Source organism: Salvelinus sp. IW2-2015, linkage group LG10 (genome assembly GCF_002910315.2).
Source record: "Salvelinus sp. IW2-2015 linkage group LG10, ASM291031v2, whole genome shotgun sequence".
NCBI lineage: Eukaryota > Metazoa > Chordata > Actinopteri > Salmoniformes > Salmonidae > Salvelinus > Salvelinus sp. IW2-2015.
The window spans coordinates 4,843,538-4,860,331 of record NC_036850.1 but is presented as its reverse complement, the minus strand read 5'-3'; the positions used below and the strand labels follow the sequence as shown (position 1 = coordinate 4,860,331).

The 16,794-nt window shown below is 41.9% G+C and overlaps 1 pseudogene; it reads left to right on the top strand.

Moving 5' to 3' along the window:
- The window catches only part of LOC111969085 (SH3 and multiple ankyrin repeat domains protein 2-like), a 177,374-nt pseudogene extending 161,801 nt beyond the window's left edge, over positions 1-15,573 (top strand).
- The last annotated feature ends 1,221 nt before the right edge of the window (positions 15,574-16,794 follow it).

The window sequence follows — 16,794 nt, the reverse complement described above, 5'->3', positions numbered from 1 at the left end:
AGGGGTGGTCTGCTCAGACGGAGGGTCTGCTCAGCGTGGTGTGTCGACAGAGATCCGAAGAATCCAAGCCGATGGCTGAAAGAGAGGTCGTGAATTGTGAATTGTGTTTGCTAACTTGGGCTGCTTGAGCTTTGCTGGCGCTCTGCAGCTTAGCTGTAGACCTCTTCGGACTAGCCGGCAGATGGGCCTGCTCGGAGGCTAGATCAGGCTAACTGGTGCTTGCTTTCGGGACAGATGGTGTGTGAGCCAGTACGTAGCCACTCGGTATGCAGCTAAGCTAGCTGTTGATAATCGGTGTTAATTGTCCAGAGCTTGCGGTCAGAGAATCCGTGATGTGGTAGAGAAAAAGAGCAAGTCCTATATTGCGTCTGGGTTGAATCGCGTTGCAGATGATACAACGTGGCAGGTATTGGCCCGTTTTGAAGCTGCTGTGTCCGAGTTGAAGGCGAAGGACCGCAGCAGGTGGCTAACTGACTACTAGGCTATAGCTCAGTTAATCTGGCGTAAGCTTCTGATTGGGGTTTACGGTTCTAAAGTATATAAAAAAAAATAGCAGGTCCGTACCCATTGGCGGTGACGGCGGAATGTAGGATGTATATTCAGGTTCCTAGATGGAAATGAAATTAAAATAAATTACGAAATGTATACGAAATGTATACGAAAAATACGAATACTATTTACACGGGACAAGACAGGACAAAGACACATCCGACTGCTACGCCATCTTGGATATTGGATATTCCAGTCTGTGCTGGCAAAACAGTCCTGTAGCTTAGCATCTGCATCATCTGACCACTTCCGTATTGAGCGAGTCACTGGTACTTCCTGCTTTAGTTTTTGCTTATAAGCAGGAATCAGGAGGATAGAGTTATGGTCAGATTTGCCAAATGGTGGTCGAGGGAGAGCTTTGTATGCGTCTCTGTGTGTGGAATAAAGGTGGTCTAGATATGTATATGTAACATGCTTGTAGAAATTAGGTAAAACGGATTTAAGTTTCCCTGCGTTGAAGTCCCCGGCTACTAGGAGCGCAGGCTATGGATGAGCATTTTCTTGTCCACGTGACTTAAGAGGTCCAGACAACTTTTTGGTAAAGAATACAGTGATGAGTAATAAAACTGTCTCCTGTGATAAAATGAAGGGCACTATGAAAAACAGCATCCAGAGGTTGAAGAGTACAGGCAGCTGCACTTTGATAAATAGTATCCACATAATCAAGAACAGGTAAAGGTTGAGTGCACAATCGCCTAGAGAGAGACAAGATACTTTTCTGTTACCTCTGAGAATTTAATTGAAATACATTTCAATTCAAGAAGCTATATTTATATATTGGCGTGTGTTAGGTTTTTATTTTGACAGATAATACAAGAGGGTTCCCTGTAGCTTTGAGGTCTTTCTGGGAACTGTTGGGTCTAATAGATTACTGAGTCCTCAGTGTTTGACTATGGAATGTGTTAGAGCCAGAAGGGAGAGAGTGGCCTATATAGCTACCTGGTTGGGGCGAAAAAACGATCCACCAGCCTAGTGAGTTACTTCTCCAGTGTTTGTATTTTATTTCTCTTTAGGCGGTAGATCAGCTTTAATATTGCAGTATACTGTGGCTTGTACCAATGTAATTGTTTGCATCATTTCCAATCGCCCATATATTTTTGGGGTAAATATATATATCCATATACATACACATATGCATACACTGTCTCTTATACACATCTAGATGTGTATAAGAGACAGCATCCATCCTCCCCTCAATACGGTGCAGTCGTCCTGTCCCCTTTGCAGAAAAGCATCCCCAAAGAATGATGTTTCCACCTCCATGCTTCACGGTTGGGATGGTGTTCTTGGGGTTGTACTCATACTTCTTCTTCCTCCAAACACGGCGAGTGGAGTTAGACCAAAAAGCTCTATTTTTGTCATCATCAGACCACATGACCTTCTCCCATTCCTCCTCTGGATCATCCAGATGGTCATTGGCAAACTTCAGACAGGCCTGGACATGCACTGGCTTAAGCAGGGGGACCTTGCGTGCGCTGCAGGATTTTAATCCATGACGGCGTAGTGTGTTACTAATGGTTTTCTTTGAGACTGTGGTCCCAGCTCTCTTCAGGTCATTGACCAGGTCCTGCCGTGTAGTTCTGGGCTGATCCCTCACCTTCCTCATGATCATTGATGCCCCACGAGGTGAAATCTTGCATGGAGCCCCAGACCGAGGGTGATTGACCGTCATCTTGAACTTCTTCCATTTTCTAATAATTGCGCCAACAGTTGTTTCCTTCTCACCAAGCTGCTTGCCTATTGTCCTGTAGCCCATCCCAGCCTTGTGCAGGTCTACAATTTTATCCCTGATGTCCTTACACAGCTCTCTGGTCTTGGCCATTGTGGAGAGGTTGGAATCTGTTTGATTGAGTGTGTGGACAGGTGTCTTTTATACAGGTAACGAGTTCAAACAGGTGCAGTTAATACAGGTAATGAGTGGAGAACAGGAGGGCTTCTTAAAGAAAAACTAACAGGTCTGTGAGAGCCGGAATTCTTACTGGTTGGTAGGTGATCAAATACTTATGTCATGCAATAAAATGCAAATTAATTATTTTAAAATCATACAATGTGATTTTCTGGATTTTTGTTTTAGATTCCGTCTCTCACAGTTGAAGTGTACCTATGATAAAAAATTACAGACCTCTACATGCTTTGTAAGTAGGAAAACCTGCAAAATCGGCAGTGTATCAAATACTTGTTCTCCCCACTGTATATCTGAAGACCATTTTTTTTTTCAAATTGCCATATATTTTTCAACTGTGCTGTGATGTTTCACAAAAGTCCGGAAACTTTCTATTTTCATAGTTTCTACAGATTGTAAATTAAAGATACATTTTTTTAGTATTATTATATTATTGATTGACTATGACTATGACTTTTCAAATCAACCAGCAGTGCTGTTTGCAGAGTTAGCTCCAGGTAATTCTTCAGCCATTCCTGAACCTGCAACCAAAAACAAGCATATGGCCAGTACCAAAACAAGTGATATAATGATTCTGTCTCTTCACAGCAAATCTGCAGAGCTATTATGGTTGTATCTCCCATGTATATGACATTCTATTGGTTGCAAGAATTTTGTATAATAATTTAAACAAACAAAATTGAAGTGTTGAATCCAGCGTTGTTTTGTGTATCAGTTCATAAACCATGTGCCATGGAAAATCTCTTCCCAACTATTTTGCAATCTGTTTGGTTCATATGTATTTTTTTGGTCCTTAAAAATCAATTTTCGCCTAAAATGACATACCCAAATATAACTGCCTGTAGCTCAGGCCCTGAAGCAAGGATATTCATATTCTTGGTACCATTTGAAAGGAAACACTTTGAAGTTTGTGGAAATGTTAAAGGAATGTAGGAGAATATAACACATTAGATCTGGTAAAAGATAATACCAAGAAAAAAATAAGAAAAAATTGTACCATCTTTCAAATGCATGAGAAAGGCCATAATGTATTATGCCAGCCCAGGTGCAATTTAGATTTTGGCCACTAGGTGGCAGCCGTGTATGTGCAAAGTTTTAGACTGATCCAAGGAACCATTGCATTTATGCTCAAAATGTTCTATCAAGACTGCCCAAATGTGCCTAATTTGTTTATTAATAACTGTTCATGTTCAAAATTGTGCACTCTCCTCAAACAATAGCATGGTATTCTTTCACTGTAATAGCTCCTGTAAATTGGACAGTGCAGTTGGATTAACAAGAATGTAAGCTTTCTGCCAATATCAGATATGTCCATGTCCTGGGAAATGTTCTTGTTACTTACAACCCTCATGCTAATCACATTAGCCTACATTAGCTCAACCGTCCCGCAGGGGACCCACCATTAAATTAAACTGGTATACTTTTTTATTTATCACAAATTTCTTTAACCAATTTTGGTCTTTATTGCAAGGTCGACAGACAAGTTCCTTACCTTCTCCCCCTTCCACTTGCCTCCTCCATTTTTGCGGTAATGCTGCAATCAGTTGGTTGTAATTTTGGATAGAGCAGACATTTCCATATATTTTTGCTTAACTGCATGTGTGACYTAACTCCACCAGTCCTATTTATGATATAATTTACAAAGATTATACAGTTGTCTTTTTTCATTCAATTTTATATTTTTTTATCGATTAGTATATTTGAGTTTAACCATAATATTTGTTCTGTCGTTTCTGGTGGATTAAAGTGAAATTGCAACCAGCTTTCTATGGCTTGTTTTTAAAATAGCGGTATTTTGGAGATTATTTATTTTTCAAATAATGGATAGTGAGAGGTTGTAATCTGAATAAAGGGAAAAAGGCCATTCTTGAACACGGGGTAAGCCATTCTTACTAATCTGCTAGAGAACCAGTTTGGATTTAAGTATAGCTTTTGTTTGACTGAAGCCTTTAGTGAAAGGTCAAATGCTTTAATATTTTATAATTTCTGCCCTCCGAGTTCATATTCATTACATAAATATGCCTGTTTACTTTTGTCTGGCATGCTGTTCCAAATAAAGTGTAATATATTTTGCTCATATAATTTAAAAAACAAGTCATTAGGTGTAAGCAGGGCCATAAGTAAATAGGTAAACTGGGATATGACTAAAGAGTTAATCTGGGTGATTTTTCCAAAAATAGTCAGGTATTATCCTTTCCATGGTAGCAATATTTGATCTAGTTTTGCTAACTTTTTATTAAAATGTATTTTAGTGAGATGATCTATTTATTTCAGGATATAAATACTTCTCCAGTGTTTGCAGATCTATTTGTTAACTAGGCCTATCCCTCCAATGGACTGACCAGAGCTTCCTTCCACTATATTGCTTACAGCTGGTTCGCCACATATCTGCAAACACAAAAGAAATAAGGGCTAAGGAAAGGTTGGAGGTGAGGGAAGAGTCAGGTGTTTGGAACTGGCGTATTCTATCCATTTCAAGCTGATTGGAATAAGTTGGACCAATGATATTGACCGAGTTTTCCATAAAACATGTTTTCTGGAAAACAGATTCATTACATAGTGTAGGTTAAAGGGAAAGATGGCACTGTATAGTACAGCCTGAGGGAAGGAGCGAGATCATATAGAACACTTGAAGTGAGGAAGCGTGTGAGGGATTAGATAGCAGAAGGGGCAAGGTGCCCTGTAGCTGAGCACATGGAGCAGATGGATATGAAAGAGAGGGTGGCCTATATTATCTGTCCCTCTCTCTCTCTGTCTCAGTCTCGGGCCTTCGATCTCTCTTTATGTCTCTGTAGCTTTCTCTCTCAGTTTCTCCCCCCCCCCCCCCTCTCTCTGACAGGTTCATAAGATACAGTCTCTCTCCGTCCTAAGCGTTCAGCACAGCAGAACCAGCCCAGATGAACGCCACTACATGAAGGATTTGCTCTTTCTCCTTTTTAGCATTCTTACATTTTCCCCCCTTCACTTTATCCCTGTCTTTTAGGTTCGCAGATTAGTGCGCCAGCGAACGAACGGGGTTGCCTAGCAACGAGTTGACGAGAGCAGCCTTGAGGCCCGCTGGAGTGATGTCAGTCCGATTATAGTGTGGGGTGGGGTGGGGGGGGGGGGGATAACCCTCAGTAGAGTTCAGTGTCATCACAGTGTGCACATCCACATCATGTGCAACATCCTTTGCTAGGCCACGGTTTACATAACATTTCAGAGTGGGTGATTGTGTGTGTGAGTGCATGCAGGCATGCGTGCATGTGTGAGGGTGTGTGGTGAGATGGAGAAAGAGTCTCATGACTGTTTTTTGTGTGTGCATTCGTGTGTATATGCGTGTGTACAGTACAGTATATCTATAATGGTTAAATTCACTGCACTAAGTTGAGGCATCCAGTACATCTCTGTAGAAAATGGCACAGATGATGTTGTGTATGATCTCTAATGACACGGTCGACGCCGACCCATTTATATACAGTAAAACCATTCCGCTTCCGGGCTGTTATATCCACTATGGAAGGTTGGAGCGATAGCTTGGTCATTAAACTCGATAAGCAAGCAAGTCAGAAGGTATCATTTCTGCTTTCATTGCTGGATAACGTTTGGTGTGTGTGTGCGACGCGTGGTCCAGGGTATGTTTTGCTCTGTCACAGTAGGGTGTTGATACCCTCATCCCTCTCCCACCTCGTCAGCCTGATGGTATTGATTGTGATCACAGCTTTAACAGCAAAGTATTGATCAGTTAGAAATGGATCAGTGTGACAGATAACGAAGCATCAACTTGTATTACGCAAAGCTGCTCAAGTGCATTCATTGGGCATGTACAGTACGGGGCCATGCACAGTATATGTGAAATAGACCAGACTATGACTTTTAGAGGAAATTACGAGATTCGGCCTCTGATCTGTGAAGGGAATTTTTAGTGTCCCATCTTCACAAGAAGGTTATCAGGTTGGAGTGAGTTATCAGTTTAGAAGGACATATGTTCGTTCCCTGCATTTTGTCACATTTTCTGTCTCAAATGTTTCCCCTTTGTGTGTGTGTGCGTGATAGTGTTTGTGTCTCTCCATGTGTTTTGTCGTTGTCTCATCTTTTCATGTGTCCTCTGTTTCACTCCATTCTCCTTAACTCCATCACGATGACTTCATGTGGAAAAGCTGGTGCTGAAAAAAACGAGCTGTAAGTTTTACCCATGGTGCAAAGTGCTACAGGTCCAGAGGGGGGGGACTGGTGCTTTCACTTTGGCCCAATCCATTTGGGCCAAATAACACCCTTGCCCATTTCACTTCCCCTCCCTAACTTCCCTCAGGGTTATCCATATAGTACGAGGGAAAGAGGGGACAACCAACCCGGGCATCAAGGGCTGCTATATCTTCTGGTTTTGTCCAGAGTGTAATTACAGTATATTAAATGACTTCTACACATATATTAGTCAACGAATTAGCAGGCATTGCAGCCCTTCAGAGCGCGATCAGTATGGAACCACAGAAGGAAGTTTAGAGGGGGAATTGAATGAGGGTGTTAATCTGAATTGAACGGGGCATAGTTGTGTGTGTTTTGGGGGGAGGTGATGGGTTTGCCCTGTGTGTCCCTGCTCTCACTTCATCCGCCTCTTCTTCCACCTCCCCATCGATCCATCACTCCATCTCGTCACTCAATCTGGTGCTACACAAATCTCTGTGGTCTGTAGGGGACTGATATGTACACTACACACGACTACACGGTTCCAAAAAATATTAGATTGACATTAGATTGCAAACCAGATCTAGGTTCTCTCTTCTGTCCCCCTTGTGTTGTCAAGCCCACTCCATGTTTGTGTTAGGTATGTTTTTTTGTGAGTCGAGGATACTGTGATGCTGATGCTAGATGGTCACATGGTATTCTTCTGGAATGAACTGCTGAATGTGAGAGTAATAATCACTTCATAATGATTATTCCCAGCTGAGCTGACCTCAAATACTGTATAATCCTCTTCCTCGATATGTTGCATTGTTGTTCTYTGTACAGTTCAACGACCCAAAAGACATGCTTGTATGACGTGCATGCATGCACATAGATGTACTCTCTAAACACTCACACACACATTCCGAGATAGAGAGTGAATCACATTAGGACATGCTCTGGTGGACTTAGTGCTGCAAGCTTCCCTCTGGCCTCCGTGCAGTTTTTTTTCTTCTACATGCTCTGTTGTGTGTGTGTTCCTGGTTATCTGCATTCTTCTCTTAAACAGAGGTATTGTTACTGTTTTGTTAGACTTCAGTGCGGCTTTTGACGTTATCGATCATAGTCTGCTGCTGGGAAAACATATGCCTTTACACCCCCTGCTATAGGTCAGATGCCAGAAAGAGGGACTTAGGAAAATAACAATTGTCTCAGAACAGTGCTGACCCTTAAATGTGCGCAGAGAGCTAACATTAATAATATGCATGTCAATCTCTCATGGCTCAAAGTGGAGGAGAGATTGACTTCATCACACCTTGTTTTTGTAAGAAGTGTTGACAAGCTGAATGCACCGAGCTGTCTGATTAAACTACTAGCACACAGCTTGGACACCCTTGCATACCCCACAAAACATGCCAGACTATGGGAGGCGCACAATACTACATAGAGCCATGACTACATGGAACTCTATTCCACATCAGGTAACTGATGCAAGCAGTAGAATCAGATTTAATTAACAGATAAAAATACACCTTATGGAACAGTGAGTACTGTGATGAGACACACACACACACAGGTACAGACACACGCACACAAACGCTAGCACACGCACTACRCACACACACAGTACATTGTAATATTGTTGTATGGTGGTATTATACATTTTGTATTGTAGATATGTGGTGGTGTAATAATGTTTAATGATGTACTGTTTTATTCTTTGTTTTAACAATCTCAAAAAAGTATAATTTAAGAATTTTTTTTGTAAATATATTCCTCCATATTTTACTATGTTTAGCTCACATAATATAATAAATGTGGCCAAAACAAATGTAGGCATTAATAAATGCATTTCTATAGRTTCGAAAATATTTTTTTTKAATGGTGAGGGAGTGCCAAGATGTAGTCACGGTGGCTTGAACACAGCGCCTCCTACAGTCATCTAGCGTACAGTGCATTCAGGAAGTATTCAGACCCCTTAACTTTTTCCACATTTTGTTACCTTACAGCCTTATTCTAATATGGATTAAATAAAACAAAATCATCATCAATCTACACACCGTACCCCATAAAAGGGTTGTTAGACATTTTTACAAATGTATATATTTTTWAAATAAATACCTTATGTAAATGAGTATTCAGACCCTTTGCTATGAGACTCGAAATTGAGCTCCGGTGCATCCTGTTTCCATTGATAATCCTTGAGATGTTTCGACAACTTCATTGGAGTCCACCTGTGGTAAATTCAATTGATTGGACATAATTTGGAAAGGCACACACCTGTCTATGTAATGTCCCACAGTGCATGTCAAAGCAAACACCAAGCCATGAGGTTGAAGAAACTGTCCGTAGAGCTCTAAGACAGGATTGGGGGAAGGGTACCAAAATATTTCTGCAGCATTGAAGGTCCCCAAGAACCTGTTCTCCATCATTCTTAAATGGAAGAAGTTTGAAACCACCAAGACTCTTCCTACAGCTGGCCGCCTGGCCAAACTGAGCAATCGGGGGAGAAGGGCCTTGGTCAGGGAGGTGACCAAGAACCAAATGGTGACTAACAGAGCTCCAGAGTTCCTCTGTAAAAATAGGAGAACCTTCCAGAAGGACAACCACCTCTGCAGCACTCCACCAATCAGGCCTGGTAGAGTGGCCAGATGGAAGCCACTCCTCAGTAAAAGGTACATGACAGCCCATTTGGAGTTTGCGAAAAGGCACCTGAAGGACTCTCAGACCATGAGAAACAAGATTCTCTGGTCTCATGAAACCAAGATTGAACTCTTTGGCCTGAATGCCAAGCGTCACTTCTGGAGGAAACCTGGCACCATCCCTATGGTGAAGCATGGTGGTGGCAGCATCATGCTGTGGGGATGTTTTTCAGCGGCAGGGACTGGGAGACTAGTCAGGATCGAGGGAAAGATGAACGAAGCCAAGTACAGAGAGATCCTTGATGAAAACCTGCTCAGGACCTGGGGTGAAGGTTCACCTTTCAACAGAACAACAAGCCTAAGAACACAGCCAAGACAATGCAGGAGTGGCTTCGGGATAAATATCTGAATGTCCTTGAGTGGCCCAGCCAGAGCCCGGACTTGAACCAGATCAAACATCTCTGGAGAGACCTGAAAATAGCTGTGCAGCAACGCTCCCCATCCAACCTGACAGAGCTTGAGAGCATCTGCAGATAAGAATGGGAGAAACTCCCCAAATACAGGTGTGCCAAGCTTGTAGCGTCATACACAGGAAGACTCGAGGCTGTAATCGCTGCCAAAGGTGCTTCAACAAAGTACTGAGTAAAGGGTCTGAATACTTATGTAAATGTGATATTTCAGGGGATTTTTTTATACACTTCTAAAAACCTGTTTTTGCTTTGTCATTATGGTGTATTGTGTGTAGATTGATGAGGGGGYAAAACGATTTCATCAATTTTAGAATAAGTCTGTAACATAACAAAATGTAGAAAAAGTCAAGTGGTCTGAATACTTTCCGAATGAACTGTAACTAGCTACCAAGAAGCCATTCCAGGCTGTCGATCATGTCAGAGTAGCTAGCTTGTCTGTCTTAGCTGTTATGCCTGATGACAAGGTTGATAGACTTTAGAAAAGCAAGCAATTACTAAATATACTGAATAAGACTCACATTCCTTTACATCTTTACCCAGATTTTAGCAGAGATGCAAAGAAGCATATTTAGTTTATTTAACAAAATAACCACCAGTCAGGAGGATACAGACAGCTCAAGTGGTATGCTTAAATATGCAGAAAAATTTACATATTTTTTACACAAAATGTATCATAATGATTATGGCTATAGATTGCAGGAACAAGCTTTTTCAGGTGTTAGAAAAATGCTAAATATGGACCGCCTAATTGGTAAGTAGTAGACTGTAAAATACCAGTGAAGTAAAGTATGATTTAGGTAAAAATCCACTGACAACACTGCACCCTAGTGGCTCTTTCAAGTATTTCAGCAGATTTCTGTGCTTAGAGCAGTAAGATACTTTATGTTCATGAACTTCGTGTTTATTTTGAAAGCTCTCGGCGATCCCCACTTCCACACCAAGCCTCAGCAGGTTTACCACATGTCAAGGTCAGCAAACACTACATCCGTTTTACACCAGCCAGGTCTGAATGTACAGACCCACCCACACACATATCCTGTAGTGGGTGGTTGTGAGTCACATGTGGAGGGGGAGGAGTTTGGTTCATGCCAGAGGTTTTTATCTGGCCAAGTTTCTCTAGGTTGCCATGGTCTTCGTTGGTTGCCATGTTCTGATCATTATGGTCTGGATTAGTTTGGTACAGCCACTCTATACCATAGTTCATCACTGTGCCATTTGTATGTTAGGTTCTCATTCTCTCTTTTCTCCCTCTCTATTTTCTCTTTCTCTCTCTCTCCAGCTCTCCAGCCTCAGGAAGCCAACGGAACTCCAGCGTGTCCTTCAGCCTGCCCCCCTCCTCCTGCACCCCTCCTTCCAGCCTGCCCCCTCACCTCTGCAGCCCCCCGGACACCTCGTCCCGCTCCTCACCCCCCTGCCCCTCCTCTTTACCCCACTCTGCCTCGCCCAGCCTCAGCGACCTCTTCGGCCTGCCCACCCCACCCGTGGGGAGTGCGAGTGGCTTCGGCAGCATGGGCGGTAGCCTTGGTGGAGGGTCCTCGTGCGGGGACTCGCGCTCCCCCTCGCCACTCACCCTAATGCAGGCCGTAGCCACCTCGGGCAAGCCCTTCGCCTCCAAGCCCGTGGAGCTGTGGAGCAAGCTGGATGTGGCCGACTGGCTGGACAGTCTGAATTTGTCGGAGCATAAAGACGCCTTCCTGGACAACGAGATCGAGGGCGCCCACCTGCCCTCGCTGCAGAAAGAGGATCTGATAGACCTGGGGGTGACGCGGGTGGGCCACCGCATGAACATCGAGAGGGCCCTCAAAATGCTGCAGGACAGATAAAGCCAGGGGGTGTGGATTTATCTGAAACACTCTCTGTCCTACCTGTTCTCCTTTTCTGTCTGGGACGATTTAGGAATCGGCCTCTGACTCCTCCCTTCCTGCCTCGACTGTGGCGTGTATGCGTTTGATCATTCCCATTCTGCTTCCCGAGTATCAGGGGATGTCGGAATCCTGGAGGAACTGCATCAATCCAGAATGSAGAAAAAGTGGGAAAAAATCCTGTATCTTTTTAGGGATGCTCATGTCACCACACTTTGGAATATTCTTGAAAGGTAGCCCTCAAACACTTTGAAATACTGATAGAAATCCAACCTGGACATTTTTTGGAATACTAAAGACTACATCTCCCAATTTGCTTGGGAATACTCAATACTTTTTCAAGCTCCCACAGTGCGGGTGTTTGAAGCCAGCTGAGCTGGTCGGCGCTCCTTTTCTATCTTTGCTAGAGTTTCTTCAGAGAATATTTCGTCACTAGACGTCAAACCGTGGGTTGTGTTTATGGATGCATCTGACGTTGTAGAGACATTTGAAAAACATTAGGAAACGAGAACCTTTGCAGAAATGTTTCGCTTAATCCTAAACCATAGCACTCGCTGCAAGCAAATACACACACACACACACACACACACACACACACACACACACAGATCCGGCAATGGCCTTCTCCTGAGAGAGAGAGAGACATAATGATGTGTTAGTCTTTTCTAATGCATGGCTGGAGGGGCTCTACTGTAGCAGGCACCACTGTTCCCTTCACATCCCTGTTCACTGTGGAAGGTGTGTGTATTTGCGTTTTTGTCAGAGATATGTTTGTGAGGTGTGTGTGCGCGCACGCTGTGGGAGGTTTGTTAAATGGGTTTTTAGAAAGACACGAGCGAGAGTGTAAGGCCTAGATTCAATCAAATCCAGCGTGAAGCAGTGTTAGCCGACACCCGCATAGCTGATGTGTTGGCGGTGTCGGAAGTGTAACTGTGTTGGAGCTGTCAAATCGGTGGTCGTTGTTACGAAGCCACACCCATTCCTTTCGTGTTTAGAAGTTCAAAAAGAGAAAGTGTACGCTATATAGAAATAATATAGCATACAATAATACGCTCAAATCGAAAATCATGAAACAAAATAATGAGGATCTTCTATCAACCTGATCAAGGTGTCGGCTGCTTCTCACATTCCGGTGTTCGAACTTGTGAACAGGGCTGCGTGGGATTTATCCTAATGCGACTCCGTGCAGCCAATGGCAATGTCTGTTTTAGGTATAATGCCAGGAGCCGCTTGTGGATTTGACAGCTCTAACACAGTTCCACTTCCGACACTGCCAAAACAACCCTACACTGGTGTTGGCCGGCGCGGATCTGATATAATCTAGCCCTAAGTGTTGGCGTCATGTGTGTTTTCATCGTCTTCCACACACTTGACAGTGACCCGGACAGGAGTGGAATGCCAGACCCCTACTCCCTACCCCCGAACCAACCAACCTCCCTCCAGGCCTATGACAGAAATAATCCACCTATCACAACAACAATTTCCCTGCCATAATATCACCATCGCTCTCCTCTCTATTCAGCCATCTTTAATCATGTCTAATCACTGAGTGATTCCTTTCACAGATCAAACATTGTTTTTATATTAACACCAGTGTGTGCTGTTGTGTTATAGGTGAGGGTTAACAATTTGTTGACATAATGATTCTCGGCGAGTAGTTGAAGACAACCATTTAAAGGATGAGTGCAAAACGGGTGTTACTTTGTGATCTGTGTTAACATAGGACACTGTGGTTGACTGTGTGCTTGTTTTTAGACAGCTAACCTATACTGTGCATTGCAGGGGCCAAGAATACTATGAATTCACTCAAATCTGCTACCCAGACATTCACACAATCACCGAAGAGGATAAAAATAAAAAAAAGATTTCAAGGAACATTTAAAAAGTTTGTGTATAGTCAGTGTTTGCATTGCCGATGAATCACAAAATGTATTTATTGACGAGAAGAGGTGTTAGTCCTACCTGGTGTTTCCAGAGGGAAGAAAAGAGGTGTGACACAGCAGCACCAACTGAGCAGCTATTGGAGGGGTATGGTTTGATCCAGGCAATAAAGGCTTTCGATGATGCATTTGGTCCCTGTTCGTTTGAGAGGGAGAGTCCTCCGTAACACTTTACTTAAGCCTGCAGGTAATAACCCTTTTATAAGGCTTGCTTATAAAAAGTTATAAAGTATTATTACTACAAGCTTCAAGTAAAGTGTTACTGAGTCCTTTTCTCAACACCAGTGATGTGTTGAGAAAAGTAGAACAAGATTATCTTGCAATCAAAGCTCCCATCTGACCGCCGATCAATTGTCTCCATCCTTTTTCTAGAAACACCGTTATGTCAATGTTAATGTGAGAACTGCCGATAGGTCAGTACCCAGGAAGTGTTTGGTGGCATTGATTTGAAGTAAAGTGAATACATGTATTGTTTTGAATGTGTATAAAGGAATGATTTAAAGAAAAGAGTACATCTATAGAATAATTATATGTGTAATATTTCTAAAAGGTTCAGAGAGAGAATTTCTATGAAAGACTATGGCCATTGCATCCACCCTCAGAACTTGTTTCCTTGTCACTCTATCCCTGTTTTGTGATTGGATACATAGTGCCCCATTTCTGGCCTCTCTGCCTCTGAACTAGATTAGAACTACCCCAGAAGGGACTGCAAGGAGAAGTGTGGAAGCCATGTATGCCACTGTACCCAGATGACATATATATTATAACATATCACTAAAAAAGTGAACAGTATTTTGGTGTCATTCGAGACATAGCCATGATTCTATCAGTTCACAGTGATGTTCTATGAACATAACCATGATTGTTTGGATTGTGTGCAATTTAGGGTCTCCTGTTGGACAAAAAAAAAGCTACCTTGGTGAGATTCCTTCTTCTCTCTCCCGGTCCCTGTGTGCAACTGTATGATGATGAAGGGAAGACAAGGGGTGATAAAAAAAAAAGGGAATACCAGGCCGACAGAAAGAGAGGACTTGCAGGAGTTATAACGCTGCTATAATCCATTAATTATTTTAAAAGAATCAACAAAAGTGACATAGAAAAAAGCACAGTATTTTTTATGATTTATATAGAATTATATGGAATTTTATAAAAGACATTTTGGAGAAGAATATTCAACTCTGAAGTGTGGTTTGCCAAAAAGTGAAGAAAAAACAACTATATTATATATAAATATATATTAATAGAAATTAATATTATCAGATTTATGAGGAAACTAAGAAGCAATATTTATACTGAATGGATCTCCTTGGTTGTGGTTTTGCCCAGTTTTAAGATGAACTATCATTATATATTATCACCTGTTGATGTTATGAACACTGATAGATGAAGTGGACAGAAGACATTTGTCCAATCAAAATATATTTTATATACTATCCTCTGGCCATCACCTGCCTATCTTGAATATTGTAATTTTTGACAATTCCAATCGCTTAGTCTGCATAAAATGTGTGTATAACGCTTTACATTTATACATATCCTCACAGTCCACTGGATCGAAAACTGTCCCGATGACACTTTTATGCTCAACTTATATAGAAATGTACAAAAAAAAAAKAACATATCACTAAGCTAATTTATATGTGGAATCGTAGAACTGAGTAGTGGTATTAAGATGCTATACAAATCATCACTGTGTGACTATAAGGCTATGCTACATAAGGACTGGCATGGCTCACAATCCCCCCTACCATCACAACACAGTCCTTCACTTACCCATCGGCAACTATTTGGATACTTTTGCTATTTTCTCTTCTTCTTTTATCTCTTCTTTTATTTTTCATTCTACATAAATACCAAGACGTTTCCGTCTTTTTTGTGTATATTTGTGTTCGTGTTCTCTATGTTGTAATTCCTCATTACGTAGAGTCGACGATCTAATTATCAAAATGAAAAAGAAAGAGAAGTTTCTTGTCACTGCACTCTTCCTTCCCCCCSCAAATCCTCAATACTTCTTGTATGGCAACCAAAAGATACTGTAAGAAATAAATATAATATTGCACTATGGTTGTATTCATTTAATTCCTGATGTGCCTATTTTTGGGGTTTGGGCTTCTTTGGATCCGTCTCGAAGGACCATGAAAAGGAGCAGCACCTCCCGAGTCCACTACGAGTCATGACCCCACTGTAATGGGGGTCATGCTGCCGCTCAACAGTATAGCTTCCTTCCTCACGAGCCCTTACTACTACACGTGAACACCCTCTCACTACACATGAACACCCTTTTGGCAACCGCCTTAGCCGGCTAAGCCCCCGAAAAGCTATCAATTTGATGGCACGGGTGGTGACATTGCAAGCTGTGGAGCGAGGTTAACCCATACAACTCAGTTAGAGCTGTTTTTCTATGGTCGTTGGCAAACTGGACGTCCAATGGACTGATATTGGATGTCCTTTTTTAAATTCCTTTTTTTTTTAMGTGCTTTTCTCTCTGCGTATTCTCACCTTGAACTTAAGCATGGGAATCGGGTGCTATACACCTGCTATTCATTGTGGGTGGAGATGGAATAAATGAAGGTGTGGCGGAGGTGTGTCTATAGATAATCCATATTCTGACCTTGACTTAAGTCCGTAACAATTTCACCACCTTTAAATCGAAATCAAATAAAATTGTAGTGGTTGCATACACATATTTAGCAGATGTTATAGCTAGTGTGGTGAAATGCTTGTGTTCCTAGCTCCAACAGTGCAGTAGTATCTTAACACAACACACACAAATCAAAAAAAGCTAATAATAATGGAATTAAGAAACATAGAAATAWTAGGAAGAGCAATGTCGGAGTCCAGAGTGTGTATGAATATACAGTGATTCAGACACGTTTACTTTTTCTGAATCTAAATTCTTATGGAACTGTGATATTTCAGTTTTTTTTAATATTTAAGGGTTTTTTGTTTATTTTTACTATTTTCGAAATTGTAGAATAATAGTTAAGACATCGAAGCTATGAAATAACACATATGGAATCATGTAGTAACCAAAAAAGTGTTAAACAAATCAAAATATATTCTATAGTTTAGATTCTTCAAAGTAGCCACCTTTTGCCTTTTGACGTCACCAAATAATTAATTAAAACACTGTTTTGCAACCAAGGTCTAAAGTAGCCTCAACAGCACTCTGTAGGGTAGCGGACGTCCTCCAACCTATCAGAGCTCTTGCAGCATGAACTGACATGTTGTCCACCCAATCAAAGGATCAGAGAATGAATCTAGTACTGAAAACATGAGCTACAG